Genomic DNA, 19,407 nt, shown 5'->3' with positions numbered 1-19,407 from the left:
AATTTTTCCCAACTTCATTGATATATTAGTAATAAATAGCATTGTATAATTTTAAAGTACACAGCATGATGTCTTGTAAAATGTATATACTGTGAGAAGATTACCACAGTAAGATGAGTTAGCACATCTATTGCCTTACGGAGTTACTTTTTTGGTAGTAAGAACATTTAAGATCTATATGTAAAATTTGTCATAGCAGATTTTAAGTGTATCATATATTAACTGTAGTCACCATGCTGTAGATTAGATCCTTAGAATTTATTCATCATATAATTTAAAGTTTATTACCTTTGATCAGCATCTCCTCATTTCTTCTACCCGCTAAGCCCCTGGCAGCAATCACCATTCTAGTCTTCAGATTCTTTAGATTCCACATTTAAGTGAGATAAAAAATTTTTAACTTTTGTAAACAAAACTCATGGTTTTTTTTTTTTGAACTGAGCTGAATTAAAAAAAGTGTTTTTTTCATATATTTTTATTAGTTGGAGGCTAATTACTTTACAATATTATAGTGGATTTTTGCCATACATTGACGTGAATCAGCCATGGATTTCCATGTGTTCCCCATCCTATCCCCCCTCCCGCCTCCCTCCCCATCCCATCCATCTGGGTCTTCCCAGTGCAACAGCCCTGAGCACTTGTCTCATGCATCCAGCCTGGACTGGTGATCTGTTTCACCCTTGATAGTATACTTGTTTCAATGCTATTCTCTCAGAACATCCCACCCTCGCCTTCTCCCATAGGATCCAAAAGTCTGTTCTGTACATCTGTGTCTCTTTTTCTGTTTTGCATATAGGGTTTTCATCTTTACTTACAGGAGTAACTTATGGGATTATGTGAAAATGATAGAATTTTCAAAATCCTGCAAAGACCAGAAAAAAACACAATATCAAAAAAGACTTATTAATCATTTCAGCAAGTATTCAGTTACAAACCTCTATTGTATTATGAAGTGTTCAGATACATGTTATTGAGTTTATAATATATTGCCAGATTCTGTTTTATTCATCTTTGCATTCTAACTCCCTTGGGATGGACCATAAATATAAAAATGTCCAGAATTTGAATTTTCTTAGATAAAGTAAATCATCTTATCATGGATTTTTTTTTCTTGAACCTTTTTCAGTCATATGCAGTGCCTTTTTGCACACATAATTGATGACTCTGAAAGAAAGAGAGAATGTGGTTACTGAATTTTCTGATGTGTCAATGTGGATCCTACCCAGTAATGCTGCAACAAGGCTGAAAATCTTACTTAACTACATTTAGGAAAGAAACAAACCACACCAGGTAAAATAATCTTGTTTTTTTAAAAAAAGATCATATTGCAGAGGCCTTGGCTAGGTTTATGATGACATAGGACCTTGTCTGAACATGGTGATTTCAAACTTTGAGCTTAAAAGGACACTCTGAAATCTAGTCAATGTGCCTCAGTAGACTTTTCAGAGAACGTTACTCTTGGCAGAAGATGCTGTCTTGACACACGGAAACCAAATAGCTGGAGTTGGCGGGGGCGTACTGCGCTTTGTGCTGGTTCTCCAGGCTTCCCTTGTTTCCTTCTCATAGATTTTTGTAATTATTTTCTTTTTTCTTCCTTTTTCATATGTGCACACACATATATATATATACATATATGTATATATGTGTGTGTGTGTGTGTGTATACCACACACACTGTTCAAAGCAAAAATGGAAGCTCATCTGTGGATCTCAGAATGTGACAAGGTGGAAACAAAGACAGAAGCAAGATTGAAATAAAGGAAACTACCACATCTTGGATCAAACATTGGAAACCAGTTCTAGATGTCTAAGTGATGTCCAGAAAGAGTGTTTATGGAACATATTTTATGAAATGCAGTGAGTGTGGTAAGTAATGTCACATGGATGTTGGTGTTTAAGGACAGTTTATTTCTCTTCAGTTGTCTGCAGTTGATCAATGGGATCCAAGCCTATCACAGAGTAAATGCTTAAGAAAGATGCCATTACTGGTTTTTAAAAATTTTATTAGATACTTGGTGAATATTAACTTGTATTAGTGACAGATTAGAATCTAGGGCTATTTGATATCTAATGTTATGCTCTTAATACTCAGTAAGTTAGTTTGGCTCCTCTCTGGGAATAGCTGTTTAGTAAATATCAGGATTTATTGTAGAGAAGCTAAGTACTTTGTCATGAAGTTTGCAGGGTACCCATTGGGATACATTTTAGTCATTTTTTGTCAAAAATGGAAATAAGTGCAATTTGAGTTCATAGGAGTGAGCATACCTTTGTTGCTTAGTAAGATGATGAGGTTCACTTGAAGAGCATTATTTGAAATCTAGGTTAGCTTGTTCTACATTTGAATGTTGATAAGTAACATCAGGTATTCACACAGCCAGTATATCTGTGCAAACAGTGCATGGGGCAGTTAGTACAGGAGAGCTGCTGGTTTATTGCTACAGAATACTTATTTCAGCTTCTTAATTGGTAGATGAAGAAGTCTTATTTCTGTGACTTCTGCTCTTCAGTCATACAAATGACTAATAAATAAAAATTTCAAACAAATGGTAGGTGTTTTAAGAAATATTTCTAATAATAGAAATGATATCAGTGAGTAGTATGTTTTCTTAGACATGGTAATTTCTACCTACTACTTAACATTTTTATTGTAAGATTTACCCTATCTGGACACTGGCTTTGAATTTTAAATAGACTGAGCGGTTTTTCTGACCAAGACAGTGAATTGTGGCCCTAAGTGATGTCAAAGTAACAATACAAATATTCCCTCCCTCAAAATTGCTGAAGTCACAAAGAAGAAACTTATGAAAGTCTTGTTACAGAATAATATTTTTGTTGTCTAAGATTATAACATGGCAGGTTTTGGAAAGATGGTTTTTTTGATATTGGAAATATTTCTAATATAGGAAAGATAAATTTTTCTAATATTATTCCTTTATTAGAATGAAACATTAATGGTTCACTGGAGGCCTTGGTGTCATTATGACTTTTCTTTCACCAAAGCCTATAATAAAAATTGGCATCTAATAGGTTTTTGATAGTAATTTTTGTTACACTATTGTCTTAATTATTGGTAAGTACAAAAAGTGGCCTTATAGGCAAAATTTGGCTTTCAGCTTAACATTTATTTTCTGATTATTTTTTTTTTTGTAAGGATTCAGTTAAGCAGTAAGAAAATTTATTGTGCCAGCCAGAATCTAAGATCAGGGAATTGTGTAGTACAGTTTCCCGCTGCCCCTGGCTGCGCCTTGTATCTTATGGGATCTTAGTTCCCAGACCAGAGATTGAACCCAGGCCCTCAGTAGTGAAGTGTGGACTCCCAAGTGCTGGACTGCCAGGGAATTCCCTGGGTAATACTGTACTATCTTAAGCTCACTTATGTGAGAGTTCCAAATTCTGATTTGGGGCTTTGGTGAAGAGAAAAGTGTGTATCTCTTACTTAATGCCTTTACCTGTTTCAGTCTAGCTCACTGGAGAATAAAACTTCTGTGTTTAAAAAAAAAAGCCTTTTTTTTAAGATCTGTTATTTATGGCTGCACTGGGTCTTTGGTGCTGTGCCTGGGCTTTCTCCAGTTGTGGCGAGCAGGGGCTGCTCTTGTGGTGCTTGGGCTTCTCATTGCAGTGGTTTCCCTTATTGCAGAGCACAGGCTTTAGGTGTGTGAAGGCTGGAATTGCCCCTCATGAGCTCTAGAGCACTGTCTCAGTAGCTGTGGTACAACAGAGTTTATTTATTAGTGGCTAACAGAGTAACTTGAACACATAAAGATATGTGAAAATGCATCTGTTATATTTAGGTTAGCAGAATATATTGATTATTCTCTTGGTTTTTATAATGTGCCATAAACATCATCCTACAACTCATTGTAAAAGAAAAGACTTTGAATAGTTGTTTTTAAAATTGCAAACACGTGTACAGATAATTCAAAGAAAATAGTGGCAAATAAGCAGGAAATAATTCATAAACATTCTTTTAAAATCATTGAATAATGTATATTTAACTATCAGTTTTACAGAGATTTGAAACATGATGTCAACTTGAAGGTGACTGGCTGTCATTCATGGACATGAATGGAGCCTAAGAAAGATGGACAAGGATTTCATCCAGAAACTTAGAATCTTTTTTGCACAATAGCTACTGTGTTATATAGATGGCTGTTTTGGAGCTGCTTTTCATACTGAAACTTCTAACTGGTCCCCTAACTGCCAGCTTCAGATTCTCTAATTTATCTGTTGGCCAGAACAATCTTTGAGAAAGATGATGAAACCACATCGTGTTCTTCATAAATCTGCAATTGACATGTTTCAGAAGTTTTAGAAATAAGCAATAATCGGAGAAGAGGACAAAGGTTTCTATAAACTGATAATATTTTGAGTATTTTTTGCCTCTGTGAAAGTTGGAAATTTTCCACTTCTAGTTACTGAACATTTGGATTCATAAATTTCAAACTCCTTTTCTCTTACCCTTTGGTCCACAAGAATCTCAAGATATTTTGCACAGCAAGATACAGTGTGCAACTCAGGATGGATATAGGGTAGTTGTGCAAACTTTTTTTTTTAACATAGATGAGCAGATTTTTCTGGAGTATCTGAGCAGTTTTACTTATGGACTGATAAGGAATTCTACACCTCTTGCCAATTTAAAGCATCTTTGGCCAGGGCACGTCTGTATAGACACTTTCTAGATCTTTAACTCTGTATTTTTTTTTCATTTATTTTTATTAGTTGGAGGCTATTTACTTTACAATATTGTAGTGGTTTTTGTCATACATTGACATGAATCAGCTTGATTTGCCTGATCCAACAGCATCAGGACAGCAACTCTCATTCCAGATTTCTCTTCAAGATTCAAGTATGTGAAGGATGTCTACTGAATTGAAAATTATTTCAACTGGGTAAAACTTCAAGTATTGGCTAGTCTGCACAATCTGAAGTACACGTAAGCTAACCCTATAGGAATATGAGACTAGGAAGGGAAGGACAGTGCTTCTTGATTTCAGTTAGAAGCTTTACCATCTACAGAATTATAGACAAAATAAGTTTAATACTGGCCTGAACTTCATCTTGGTTCTGAAATATTTATATTTCATTAGCAGTCTTTGGATTGGTGAGGAAGAGTAATTTCCTTGCTGTGGATTATCACAGTTACCAGTGAAACCCCTATATATATGGCATTTGTGTACATTTATGATAAACAACTCTTACTTGGATTTTAAAGCAACTCTAAATCTAATTCCATTAATTAATTTGACATTTGTAGCTTATGAATGTTTTTAAATACTTAGGAAAATTGTGTTTGGGTAGTGATATTGAGATATAAAATACCCTGAATGATGAATTGTTCATTGAATGTTAGGAGATGAAGAGAATGAAATTCAGCATGTAAGAGCTTATTGTATTCTTTCTTTGCTTAATCTTTTGGAATCTAATATTCAAGTACATAGGTCTACATTTATAATCATCACTATATTATTTTTATATAAGATAATGCAGCTTGTTTCCTAAAGTTTCTAAAAATATGTGGTAAAATTGTCTTCTGGAAAAGACTTAGAAAGGGATTCTGAGGACATTTTGTAAGCTGTATAGAATTCTGTATTTATGGCAGGCAAAAAGAGAAAGACACGAAAGTGTCTAATATTACTATATCATAAAAGCAAAGGAAGGCACAGTTATTGTTTATATGCATTTTAAAAATACTGTGTATGACATAACCAAATATAATTGCTTCGTGACATTTCTCAGTGTGTTGCAAATATTAACAGTTTGTTAATATATATAGAAGAATTATTTTTAATACATGATTATAGAAATAAGGATTGTTAGAATACCTCTGAATGATGTATACATTTGAAATCATTTGATTGGATTATTGCAATGGCTTTTTGGGGTGAGAGAGATTGTTCTGTATTCAACTGTCACCTAAGAAATTCTGTTAAGGGTGCTCTATCTGGATGTCGACATTATCCTGTAAATGGCTTTTGTGTTACAGGTTTTTATGGTATGAGATTGCCTTATCATGATGGAATTTTTGCACAAGAGAAGAGCCTCTCAACGCTTACATAATCAGGGTTGAGTGGGTTGTTTTTTTTTTTTTATAGCTTTCTACATGATAGAAAAAGTACTGTGCTTTACCATCCTATCATGCATAGAGATGGCTGACATTTTGGGCATTTCAGTTACTAGAATATCATGTTGGTTACTGAGGAGTTTCGAGACCACTTTGTGTTAGGCAAATAAAAGCTTAATTTAGGAGACAGAGAATAGGGAGTTTTGGAAGATTGTGTGTGTATATGCATAGGCATGAAGAGCTTAAACAGCATCTAGACTTTGCTCCATGATCAGATGTTGGGAATCTAAATATATTTGATAAATATTCTAACTGCCCATCAGCATTAGTTCATTTCTGGTAGAAGTTGTTAAACGGTTTGTTATAAGCGATGTTAAATTTTTTGTCTAACTTGTGATTGTGTATATCATTGTAAATGCATATCAGCCAAATAGGGTAGAAATACTTTTGTTTTTGCCAAAAGAAGTGTTCTCTCCAGCCTCTCAGTATGGTCATTGGACCGTTAGACACAACTTTTAGGTTGTGAGAAATACATGGTGTGGAGTATCCAATGTAAATATATCATTTTATGACAGGATTCATCATGGTCGAAACATCACTGGACTGCTTTTATGCTTTTCAGATATATTTGTATAGAAAAGAACACAACCCTTTATATAACTTAGAGAAATCTTCACATTTGGTAAAACAGCATAGGTTAGAAAAGTTTTCATTTGCCAGTGGCATTTGACTTTTAATGAAAATAGTGAATTATTGTTTTAAAGTACTTACTTACAGTTATATAGACATTATGTAAGTTTTTATGGGTGATGTTAGTGATAGTATGTATATCAGACCTGAGTTCATTAAATAGTTGGTTGATCAAAGGAATGTTTTTATATTATGTATATATAATAGCATTGTTATATGTTTTTAGGCATGTGAGCTATAATTTATGCATGTTTTATAAAATATTAACTATGCAGAGAGTGAAAATTTTGCCTAGTTTTCAGACTATCTGAGTAAATAATTGGGCAGTTAAGGGATGTTTTTAGATGGTGGTTAATAAAATAGAATATGTAGTCATTTGCTCTAAACATTTAGTCCTCGATTTGCAAGGATGTTTTTACATACATCTCTATGTAGACATATAAACACATATGAATACATGCACATATGTGTGTATAATACTAGTGATACTGAAAGTAATAGAATGGAAATATTTTGGGGGCCAGTTATCATTTGGCTTTAGTCTTAGGTTCTTTGGGTTGTTAGAGGACAGATGATATAGCAAGCTTTAGTTAATGAGCTTTATTTATTGCTGGAGAATATTGTGCCGCTGCTAGATATGTGGTAGACAAGTGTTAGTTTTTTAAAATGATGTCTACATAGGATTTGCCTGGTAGGCATGTATTTTGTGAGAACCAAACTGATAGACAAAAGTAAAAACACTATTTTGACAAATTGAATTGCTAAACTACTTGTATTTGGGATATACTTGGTTGCTAGGGATTGATTTGTTACTTTGCTTTCTATATTGCAGATACATGCTATTTCATAAAATATTTTTAATTTCTGTCAATAATTTTGGAATACCTTTTCATTGAAACGTTAAAGTTACGGTCATTGTTTGATCTTAAAGTAGAGTGAGCATCTTGATGAATTAGGCTAGAATTTTGAGTTTTATTATTATTTATAAATAATGTTTATTATTTTTTATTATTATTCTTGAGGTTTTTCTCATTAGACATTATTTGTTAAGAGTGTAGAAATCATCATTCATATTTTTAAATACATAGACTTGTATATTTTTTCTTTCCATCTAAATTTCGAGTTTTAAATATTGGAACAGAGTAAGGACACATTCCACACTTGTCTAACAGGCAAGCTCTTCTTTAATAAGTTCCTATGTGTTCTAAAACCGCACGCACACACACACACACACACACACGGAATCAATATATTAATGTTAAACTAATGGTGAAAAATATATATTATGAATAGAAGTGTTGCATGACCATTATGTGCTTATACCTAGTCTGTATTGGGGGGGGGACAGTATTATTAGGTGGTTGTGTGCCTGTGATCAGATTTTTGTTTTTTATACCATATAATGTTAGATGTTCAGAAATTTCTGTCATGGTTTTGAATATATATTTACCTAAAAGTCATAGCACATAAGCTTTATGCTTGTAGAAATGGAATGGTACATTAAGTCTCACTGTTCTTGAGTGACTTTTAGAATGCTGTGTATGCAGTTAAAAACATGTGTTCTTTCTAGATACAGACATTTCTTATATAATTTTACCTCTAATTGTGGGACATGTAGGTGTAACATATTTTCCCAGATGTGCTAAGGTTCCTGATGCAATTCAGTTTCCTAAAGAAAATTTTATAGAAATGTTTGTGTTCACTTGCTAACATGGCAATAGCCAAAACAATTTTGTAAATAAGGAACAAGAGTAATATTTAGTTTTAAACGTGTAATATTTCTAAATATACTGAGAATCTAAAAAGTTTAATTTTATAACTATTTCATTATAAATGTGTTAGTACTATTGTCTTTTAAAATCAACATAGCAATGAAGTTGACAAACTGGCCTTTGGAGCTATGCAAAATTTATCATACGTTAGTTTGGTTGCTAAGTGGAAACACTGACAACATTACACATTTATCCTGTTATCATATAGAAGGAGAATTGGCCGTTGTATCAAGTACGTATATTTAAAACTTAAACCATGTAAATTCTTTTGGTATATCTAATTCAAACCAAGATTCCTGACATATTTCATTTATATTATTTTTATTAAGAGCAGTTTCAGGTTCACAGAAAAATTGAGAGGAAGGCACAGATTTCCCATGTACCCTCTGCCTGAACACTTGCATAATTCCCCCCATTATCAACCTAGTACTTGTGTGAAAATCCACCTCCATTATCAAATCCCCTATGAGAGTTGGACATTTGTTGAAATTGATGACCCCACATTGACACAATCACCCAGTGTCAGTAGTTTATACACATTATGATTAACTCTTGCTCTTGTACATTCTTGGGTTTGGAAAAATATATTAATCATCATCATATTGTAATGGCCCTAAAAAGCCTCTGTGCTCTAACTACTCACCCTTCTTATATTTTTTGTCTTTAGTTTTTTCTTCTTAACATTCAGATTAATAAATGACTTTGTCAAAGAAATTTTATACTACCTCTTGGAACTATATACAGTTCTGTATGTGTTCCCTCAGTTGCATGACAATATTCAAGACAATTTTGTAAATAGGCAGGTTTTAATATATAGTATACGGTTTTAATTTTTAACATCTAGACTTTCTAGATGTGTAGAGTCTCACAAAGTATAATTTTGTAAATAATTCATTGTAAAGTTCCATTGTTTTCTTTAGAAATCTCAGCAGTGAAATTGATGCTGTTGTGGATTTCTTGAGCTGTTTAGGGTTCTGCTTTCTGAACTATGGAAAAGCAAGAGTTAAAATGGCACTTTTTCATTTTTGGATTCTCATCTAAGAGAAAGTTTTATATTTTAATCATTGTTTAGTCCTTAGATTTTTGTACATTAAAAAAGTCAAGTAATAATTTGTAGTTGTACTGTTGATAGGGCATTATATATTTTAATCAAAGGAAATGTGTCTTATAAGATTTTATTGCCTTTGAATTATACAGTGTTGTACTTAATTGGAATGCATGACAACATACAAGACAACATTGTAAATAGCAGTAAAGGAATCATTAAAAAATCTAGTTTTTCTAGATGCATGGGATTTCACTAAGTATAAATTTGTAAATATCTTGTAAAATATCATGAGGTGGCTTCTATGAATGTATTAGCAGTGTAATAACTCATAATTGGCTTTTAGGACTGTGTAATATTTTGGTGTTTAGTTCAGTTGCTCAGTCATGTCCAACTCTTTGTGATCCCATAGACTCTAGCATGCCAGGCTTCCCTGTCCAATAATAACTCCTGGAGCTTTCTCAAACTCATGTCCATTGAGTCGGTGATGCCATCCAACAGTCTCATCCTCGATCGTCCCTTGCTCCTTCTGCCTTCAATCTTCCCCAGCATCAGGGTCTTTTCAAATGAGTCAGTTTTTTGCATCAGGTGGCCAAAGTATTGGAGTTTCAGCTTTAGCATCAGTCCTTCCAATGAACGTTCAGGACTGATTTCCTTTAGGCTGGATTGGTTGGATCTCCTTGGAGTCCAAGGGACTCTTCAAGAGTCTCCTCCAACACCACAGTTCTAAAGCATCAATTCTTTGGTCCTCAGCTTTCTTTATAGTCCAACTCTCACATCCATACATGACTACTGGAAAAACCATAACTTTGACTAGAAAGGACTTTTGTTGGCCAAGTAATGTCTTTGCTTTTTAATATGCTGTCTTGGTTGGTCATAACTTTTCTTCCAAGGAGCAAGCGTCTTTTAACTTCATGACTGCAGTCACCATCTGCAGTGAATTTGGAGCCCGAAAAAGTAAACTCTCCTTGTTTCCATTGTTTCCCCATCTATGCCATGAAGTGATGGGACCAGATGCCATGATCGTAGTTTTCTGAATGTTCAGTTTAAAGCAAACTTTTTCACTCTCCTCTTAAACATTCATCAAAAGGCTCTTTAGTTCTTCTTTCCTTTCTGCCATAAGGGTGGTGTCATCTGCATATCTGAGGTTATTGATGTTTCTCCCAGCAGTCTTGATTCCAGCTTGTGCTTCATCCAGCCTGGCATTTCTCATGATGTACTCCACATGTAAGTTAAATAAGCAGAGTGACAATATACTGCCTTGACGTACTCCTTTCCCGATTTGGAACCAGTCTGTCATTCCATGCCCAGTTCTAACTGTTGCTTCTTGACCTGCATACAGATTTCTCAGGAGGTAGGTAGGTCAGGTCATCTGGTATTCCCGTCTTTTGAAGAATTTGACATAGTCAGTAAAGCAGAAATAGATGTTTTTCTGGAACTCTCTTGCTTTTTCGATGATCCAACAGATGTCAGTAATTTGATCTGTGGTTCCTCTGCCTTTTCTAAATCTAGCTTGAACATCTGGAACTTCATGGTTCACATACTGTTAAACTAGGTGTCTCTTTGCTCCCTACTTTTGCATTCCAGTCCCCTATAATGAAAAGGACATCTTTTTTGGGTGTTAGTTCTAAAAGGTCTTCATATAACTATTCAGCTTCAGCTTCTTCAGCATTACTGGTGGGGCATAGAGTTAGATTAGTGTGATATTGAATGGTTTGCCTTGGAAATGAACAGAGATCATTCTGTCATTTTTGAGATTGCAACCAAGTACTGCATTTCTGACTCTCTTATTAACTATGAGGGCTACTCCCATTTCTTTTAAGGGATTCTTAATGACAGTAGTAGATACAGTCTTCATCTGAATTAAATCACTATTACAGTCCATTTTAGTTCACTGATTGCTAAAATGTCCATGTTCACTGTTGCCATCTCCTATTTGACCACTTCCAATTTGCCTTGATTCATGGACCTAACATTCCAGGTTCCTGTGCAATACTGCTCTTTACAGCTTCGGACTCTACTTCCATCACCAGTCACATCCACAACTCGGTGGTGGTTTTGCTTTGGCTCTGTCTCTTCATTCTTTTTTGAGCTTTTTCTCCACTGATCTCTAGTAGCATATTGGGGACCTACTGACCTGGGGAGTTAATCATTTTGTGATGAACACAAAATAAACACAAGAAAGTGTTTTGGGGGTTCTCAAGGCAAGACTGAAGTGGTTTGCAATTTCCTTCTCCAGTGGAGCACGTTTTTCTATAACTCTCCACCATGACCCATTTATGTTGGGTGGCCCTATACAGCATGGCTCGTAGTTTCATTGAGTTAGACAAGGCTGTGGTCCATGTGATTAGTTTTCTATGATTGTGGTTTTCATTCTGCTTGCCCTCTGATGGAGAAGGATAAGAGGGTTATGGAGTTTCCTGATGGGAGAGACTGACTGAGGGGGAAACTGGGTCTTGTTCTGATGGGCTGGGCCATACCCAGTACATCTTTAATCCAATTTCCTGTTGATGGGTAGGGCTGTGTTGTTTGACCTGAGGCCAAACCATGGTGGAGGCAATGAAGATAATGGCGACCTCCTTCAGAAGGTCCTGTGCACACACTGGTTTGCTCAGTGCCCCGACCCTGCAGCAAGCCGCCACCAACCCAGGCATCCGCTGGAGATGACTGGGCACTCACCAGCAAGTCTGAGTCAGTCTCTTCTGGGGCCACTGCTCTTTCTCTTGGGTCCCGGTGCACACAAGGTTTTCTTTGTGCCCTCCAAGAGTCTGTTTCCCCAGTTTTGTGTAAGTTCTGGTGGCTCTATTGTGGGGTTAATAGTGACCTCTTCCAGGAGTGCTTATGCTATACCCAGGTCTGCTGCATCCAGAACCCCTGCCCCAGCAGCAGGCCCCTGATGATCCATTCCTCCACTGGAGACACACTCAAAGGCAGGTCTAGCTCAGACTCTGTGGCATCCCTGGTGAGCCCAAGGTTTTGTTTGAGCCCTTCCAGCATCTGGCGGGTATGGGGTTTGATTCTAAATGTGATTTTGCCCCTCCAGCCATCTTGCTGGGGCTTCTTCTTTGCCCTTGGATGTGGAGTATTCTTTTTTTGTGGGATCCTTCATTCTCCTGTCAACAATTGTCCAGCAGCAAGTTGTAATTTTGGAGTTCAGAGGAGAAGATGAGCGCCTGACCTTCTGCTCTTCCATCTTGCAGTGAGTTTTTGGGCATAGTGATGTGTAGATTGTCTCCATGTCTGCAGATTGTTAGATTCTCATAGGAAAAGATTAGATTGCATACTTTTAACAAAGAAAAATGACCAAAGGATTTTATTTTTATCGTTAGGAAGAAAGGAAGACATTAAAAGGAAATTGTCATTTAAGTCCTAGCTATTTTCATAGCTAACATAAAGTAATGGTTATTTTGCTGTACTATATAAATGTACTGGTTGAAAATTTATATGCATATACAAATATACTGTAAATGTATATACACATACATATGTAACATTATTTTTAGGGATATAGATAGGATAATTTCTTTTTAAACATCTATTCATTGCTTTACTTTTTCTTTTTGGAAAAAAATGGAAATTGAATTTCAGTTATAAGCTTAAATGTGTAGAAACCTGCTTCATTTATATCTAAATGTTAATTTTTATATAAAATGTTTAAGTGGCTATGTATTTTTTTAATGTTTCCATATATACTTCTGTCGGAACAGAATTTCTGTGATTTTGAGTTTGTTTTTTTTTTTTCTGAGAGCTTTTGAAAATTTTCTGGTGGGTAGTTAAATTTGTATATTATAATCAGTAACTAATGTCAGGAGTATTCTCAGTTGCCTATAATGTAAATAATGAAAATTTGTTAGAAGTATCATTAGTATATCTTACTTTGTGTAGCAGTTTGGCAATGACAATCAAAATTTGAATATGTAAAACTTTTGAAATGATAAAATGCTGATGGGATTTTACCTATTACTGTTCTCAAATTCATGAAGAAAATATGTTAGAGATTGTAACATAATTTGAATGTCTGAAATATGCATCATTAAAAGAAGAATTGTAATGATAGCTTATTTGTATGACTGTCATTCAAACACTGAAAAAATATTCTGATGTTGAAGAATGTTTTAAGTTGATTCTTTCAATTGTCATTTCTGAACAGATAACAGCTAAATGTGTATGCTGAGGTGTGTCCATATGCCTCTTTTTTCTATTTGAAATATTAATGGTTAGTATTCCTAGGGAATGAGTTTATTCTGACATGATGATAGAGTTAAGTAATGCTTACTCAGTAGTGTTAAGTATAATGGTGATTGTTTTAGCATTCTTTTTGAAACTTTTGCACATGTGTAAGTTCAGTACTAAAACATGTTGCTACAGGACAATGTAAAAATACAAATGTGGATTATGGAATAGAAAGTTGTCTGGAAAATCATAGCAAAAATTTAACATTATTATATAAATATACCAGGAAAAAAGGAACAGCTGCTATTTACTGCCTTTAAAATTTTAAATGTATTTCAAAAGCAACATCTAACAAACGAAGGAACTTGAAAGATACAGCCAATTTGTGCTTGTCTTCATTGTTACCTGTTGACATTTTGGGAGTGTTGGGCTGTTAAATCCAGCTTTGGATTCCCAGTGACTGTTACGCATAGCTTTTGAGTGATCATGAAGAGCATGGAGTTAGATACTAGTGCGGCAGAGAGTTTTAAACAGTGAAACAAAGAGTATTTGATTACCCTCGGAAAGGAGGGAGAAGATGGGATTTGAGGTAGGTGCTATACAATTATATTTGGGTTGACAAACACATGAATGATAAAAGTAGTCATTGAAAGTTTCTATAAAGGGTAATTTTATAAGACGGTGCCATATTTGTGGCATATTGTTGAAAGTCTCTTGGAATAGCTTGGGAATTACTCTTAATTAATGGGCCTAATTGGAGAATGGATTATTTTCTTTTACAGTAGTTTGAGTCTGTCGAATGGGTTGATCATAGGTCTTTATGGCTTTTTAGATTATTCAGAATTGGTATGAAAAATTTCAGTAGTCTCAACATTCATACTGAAAGTACTCTGAGAAGGTGTAAAGTAAAAAAAAAAAAAAAAAAACAACAAATTCTGTTTGGGCCAGTCATGTTTGCTAGTTTTTTAGTTTGCATTCACTATTCCTGTCACTTCTAAAGTTATCATAATTAGTGTCTCCTGGAGTTTTATTTTTATCTGACCTTGGCTTTATTGTATACTTGCTTCTCAGGTAAATATGGTGAAAGAAAACATACAGATAATCTGAGGATATCTGACCTCATCAGGAACATTCTTCCTATGGAGTTCCTTAATTTATAAGTCTCAACTGTAAACCACTAGTAAGAAGGTTCTGGATCAAGAAATGCTTTATTTTGGCTAGGCTCAGGAAAATAGCACTGGTGCAGACTTTGTGCACTTTGGAATTATCAGATATTCCTGAGAATCAGTAAGTAAGACAGTTATTTAAAAATATAATTGCATTAAAGATGGAGTCAATGAATAATGTAGGCGATGGCCTGCCTTCAGTTAATTTACTTAACATCAAATATGATAACATAACTAATATTGCAAAACAAATGATGATCAATATTTTACTAATTATAAATTAGGGAATAGACCGGCTATTTTTGCATGTATAGTTTGGTGGTGTGATAATGGTAGAGGTTCATGGCAGCCTAAGAGAGGTGCTGATACAGAATAATAGTAGTAAAGTCATGTTGGAGAGTTGAATCAGCTATAGGATTGATTGATTAATGAGGAACTGTTTCTAAGTGTTAGTTCCACATTAGCCTCCACTTACCTGCTGCTTCAGTGTTTGGTCAGAATGCTATGTGTTTTACCTTATTATGTTCTTTTTCCCTGTAGGGGGGCGGTAGTTTAAGAAAAGATACTTTTGCCGTCTTTGTTTTAGTGTCAGTAATTGTTGTCACCAGACCAGTTGCACTATTGCTCATTCCAGTTCTCTCCACTTCTGTCTCTGTGCTTAGGAGAACCCCTTGGCGACAGTGATTGTAAGGGCACTCTGAGTGCTCATTTGATTCAAGGCAGGGCACTTTGGTTTGAGAGGAACTGGTATTCTGCTTTTCTTAAGTTTGATGGAATTTTGGTGGCAGCTAGTGTTTATTGTTCAGATAACATATAGGTAACAAATTATCCTAAACTTAGTAATATATAATACATTATTGTGCTATTTCTACAGATTCTGTGGGTGAAGATTTCTGAGAGTGCCAGAATGTGTGTGGAATCAACTGGGAAGACCCAGTCCGATGGTTGAGAGTGATTCAAACCACTCGAGTGTTCTGGATACTTCTTCACTCACATCTGGCACTGGTTTTAGATGACTTGGAAGGTGGGCTTAGCTAAAAGGCTTTTAACCATCACACAGTCAGGTTCTCACTTGAATCATAAAAATAAGTGTTTGAAGTGGTGGCCTTTTTTGGTCTAGTTTCAGAGGTTATGTAGCATCATTTCTGCCATATTCTGTTGGCTAACCTTGTCATATGGCCAACCAGAATTTCATAGCATGGTGGGATAGTGTCAAGGTGACTGCAGGCACAGATAGCTTGTAAGACCAGATGGAAGACATTACAATAGGTTAAGAGCTACAAATGTGGAGCTTCAGTAGTTTTTTTGTTTTTGAAGGGGTCCTTGATTTTCAGAATTCCACTTTTCTCACACTGAGAAGAGATAATTTTTGGCAAATATCTTACTCATTGCCTGACATAAAGTCATACTGAATTGTTTTGTGGTTTGGGGAGTTAATTAGGCAAAAGATAAGAAATTAGGGAAAAGGTACATGATTTTTGGATTAAGTCACTTGGGAAATGCAAAATGGAAAAGATTCAGGTCCAGTATGATACCAAAATGTAGAATCTTAGAATTCCTGAAACTGTGGAACTATAGGAAGAATGAGAGGGGACAACTGTTGATGAAGTCAGTAATGTAACAGATGCTGAATTCCTGCACTTGATACCCTAGGAGCTTTTCCTTCATTCCCCATTCTACCTTGCTGTAGGATTACTTCATGGAATGTGCTGGCAAGAACTGAATACTGACAACTTCCTTAAACATTCTTTCTCAGAGAGCCTTATTGCCCACCTGCTGTCCATGGGATAATCTTGAAAGTAAAAGTTTTACCTTTAATCAGAAAATGTTTCCTTTTTCCTCAGGGATAAATCATAACTAAAGAGAAGATTACAGGCTTCCCTCATAGCTCAGTTGGTAAAGAATCTGCCTGCAGTGCTGGAGACCCCAGTTTGATTGCTGGGTCAGGAAGATTCACTGTAGAAAGGATAGGCTACCCCCTCCAGTATTCTTGGCCTTCCCTTGTGGCCCAGCTGGTAAAGAATCTGCCTGCACTGCAGGAGACGTGTGTTTGATACCTGGGCTGGGAAGATCCTCTGGAGAAAGGGATAGGCTACCCACTTAAGTATTCTTGGGCTTCCCTTGTGGCTCAGCTGGTAATGAATCCACCTGCAATGCAGGAGACCTGAGTTCAATCTCTGGGTTGGGAAGATCCTCTGGAGAGAGAGAGGCTACCCACTCCAGTATTCTGGCCTGGAGAATTCCATGGACTGTATAGTCCATGGGATCACAGAGTCAGACATGGCAGAGCCATTGTCCTTTCACTTTCTTTTCACTTTTTCAAAGACAAGATTAATGGTTTTTTGAGAGGTACCTGCTCAGCAATTTTGATAGGGCCTAGAGTAATGGATTTGGAGAAGGCAGTGGCACCCCACTCCAGTACTCTTGCCTGGAAAATCCCATGGGCAGAGGAGCCTGGTAGGCTGCAGTCCATGGGGTCACTAAGAATCGGACGCAACTGAGTGACTTCACTTTCACTTTTCACTGTCATGCATTGGAGAAGGAAATGGCAACCCACTCCAGTGTTCTTGCCTGGAGAATCCCAGGGATGGGGGAGCCTGGTGGGCTGCCATCTACGGGGTCGCACAGAGTCGGACACCACTGAAGTGACTTAGCAGTAGCAGCAACAAAGAAATGGATTAGGAACTAAATGTTTTCCTAAGTTCCCTTGTAGCCTTTATATCTTTTTTTTTTCATTTATTTTTATTAGTTGGAGGCTAATTACTTTACAATATTGTAGTGGTTTTTGTCATACATTGACATGAATCAGCCATGGATTTACATGTATTCCCCATCCTGATTAGTTACTATTTTTCTTATCAAATGGACTAAGCTTCTTGGATATTTTCATTGAAATGTTTAGGTATTGGTATGTTTCTTATACAGAAAGCCATGTAGATTGCAGGATATCATGAGTGAGTGATCTGGAGATAAAAGAGTAATAAAAAGGAGACGTAGACAATGTGAGGAGAAAGTTCAAAGGATCAGTCCAGAAGATATAAGAAGCAAGATATAAGACTACCAATACCTGACTTTCTCATTGTTAAAAGAATTCCAAAGCAAATTTTGATTCACCTGTTGTTTTTTCATATTAGAATTGCTATTTATTGCATTTCATTTTATGTAATGACGTGTGCTACTAACCTTTACCTATTTTTTTCCCCAGTGTGTCCTCTCAAGTGATGACAACATAGGAAAACTGATGCTGCTGATTCTGCCACCATCTTCCATAAAACCAAAAAATAATCTTCATAATGTATGGCAATTCCTCATTATTGTATTGCAACACACAGTCCCTGTAGATCAGAAAAACTGGCTGAGAAGGCTCAAATTTGAAAGTGACCCAAAGGGTAATTGGAGAGAATTGTAACCAGGCATGTGGACTGTTTTCATTGTTGCTATTGGACTGAATCTCAGGAGCTTGAATGATGGAGACATTGTTACACAAAGAGGCCCAGGACCTTGTAATGTCAAAGCTTCATTTCAATGCTCCCAAAAGTATTAGTGCGTATATTTAAAATTTTCATTTATCACAGGGAAATTTAAAATTGATTAATAAAAAAAAAATCACAATTTTCAAGATTTCAAAGGATATGGAAAATTTTAAGTGTAACATTTTACTTTTTAAATGCTGTTTTTCCTCCTCTGATTCTGCCACCTCTGTCTGTGTTACCTAATTATTGTTGAAATTTGGTGCACATCGTGTGGGTTTATTGATCAGTTAACACAGCATTTTAGGGGATCTGTATATACTAGCTATAAATTTTTCTAATCAGTAAACATTGTTTATATATAAATTGCAAATTTATCCAACTAATTTGTTGAGATAATTCCAGTGAAACTGTGAAGACTGAGGATACCCAACATTTATAGTTTCGAGTCCAAAGTAAAATAGATTTTCCTCTATTATGTAGACAGGATTTCATCAATCTTATCTACAAGTGTTTATGTGGATATATTTGCTAAAACTGTATAAATGTTACATTTTTATTCTTTGGCAAGATGATGTTACAAAGAAATTGGCCTTTTCTTCTGGTAACTGTTCAGTTCTGTCATCTCATATTTGCTTAGTCCTTACCAATCTCTTGCGTTATTTCATTTTGCTCTGTTTTTTTTTTTTCCTTTCATTTTCCTTGCTACATCATTGTCTTAGTGTAGTGCAAATGAAATACCATATTTTATTGCTGTCAATTTTCTGTGGTGTTTTGTATTTTGGTTGTGTATTAAAATATAATCATGCTATGTTTTATACCTTTTGAGTTTTGTGTTTTTCTTTAAAACATGTTTGTATTAGTATCATTTCTTCTCTTGTTTTTTTTCCTCAGATGTTTTGCCATTTTATTTCTCTTTCCTTTTATCCTTACTGTGGTTTTACATATTCAAATTGTTTACCTTGACTTAGGTAGTTACCACTCATCTTCACTTCTGCCATAATCATAGAAATTCTGACATATAATTGATT

The 19,407-nt window shown here is 35.5% G+C and overlaps 2 long non-coding RNA genes and 1 other non-coding gene across 3 annotated transcripts; all 3 read left to right on the top strand.

Annotated features, from left to right (window-relative positions):
- Positions 1 to 997: 997 nt before the first annotated feature.
- LOC122454832 lies at positions 998 to 6,634 on the top strand. Its single transcript, XR_006273538.1, has 2 exons — positions 998 to 1,865; positions 4,002 to 6,634. It is a non-coding gene; the product is annotated as an uncharacterized LOC122454832 (long non-coding RNA).
- Positions 1,344 to 1,417, top strand: LOC122419915. The gene has a single exon (XR_006263121.1). It is a non-coding gene; the product is annotated as a small nucleolar RNA SNORD107 (small nucleolar RNA).
- A 5,400-nt stretch (positions 6,635 to 12,034) lies between the features above and the next one.
- LOC122454831 lies at positions 12,035 to 19,187 on the top strand. Its single transcript, XR_006273537.1, has 4 exons — positions 12,035 to 14,329; positions 14,812 to 15,027; positions 15,781 to 15,930; positions 18,112 to 19,187. It is a non-coding gene; the product is annotated as an uncharacterized LOC122454831 (long non-coding RNA).
- The last annotated feature ends 220 nt before the right edge of the window (positions 19,188 to 19,407 follow it).

This window comes from Cervus canadensis, chromosome 17 (genome assembly GCF_019320065.1).
Source record: "Cervus canadensis isolate Bull #8, Minnesota chromosome 17, ASM1932006v1, whole genome shotgun sequence".
Lineage (NCBI taxonomy): Eukaryota > Metazoa > Chordata > Mammalia > Artiodactyla > Cervidae > Cervus > Cervus canadensis.
This window is presented reverse-complemented; position numbering and strand designations above follow the sequence as displayed.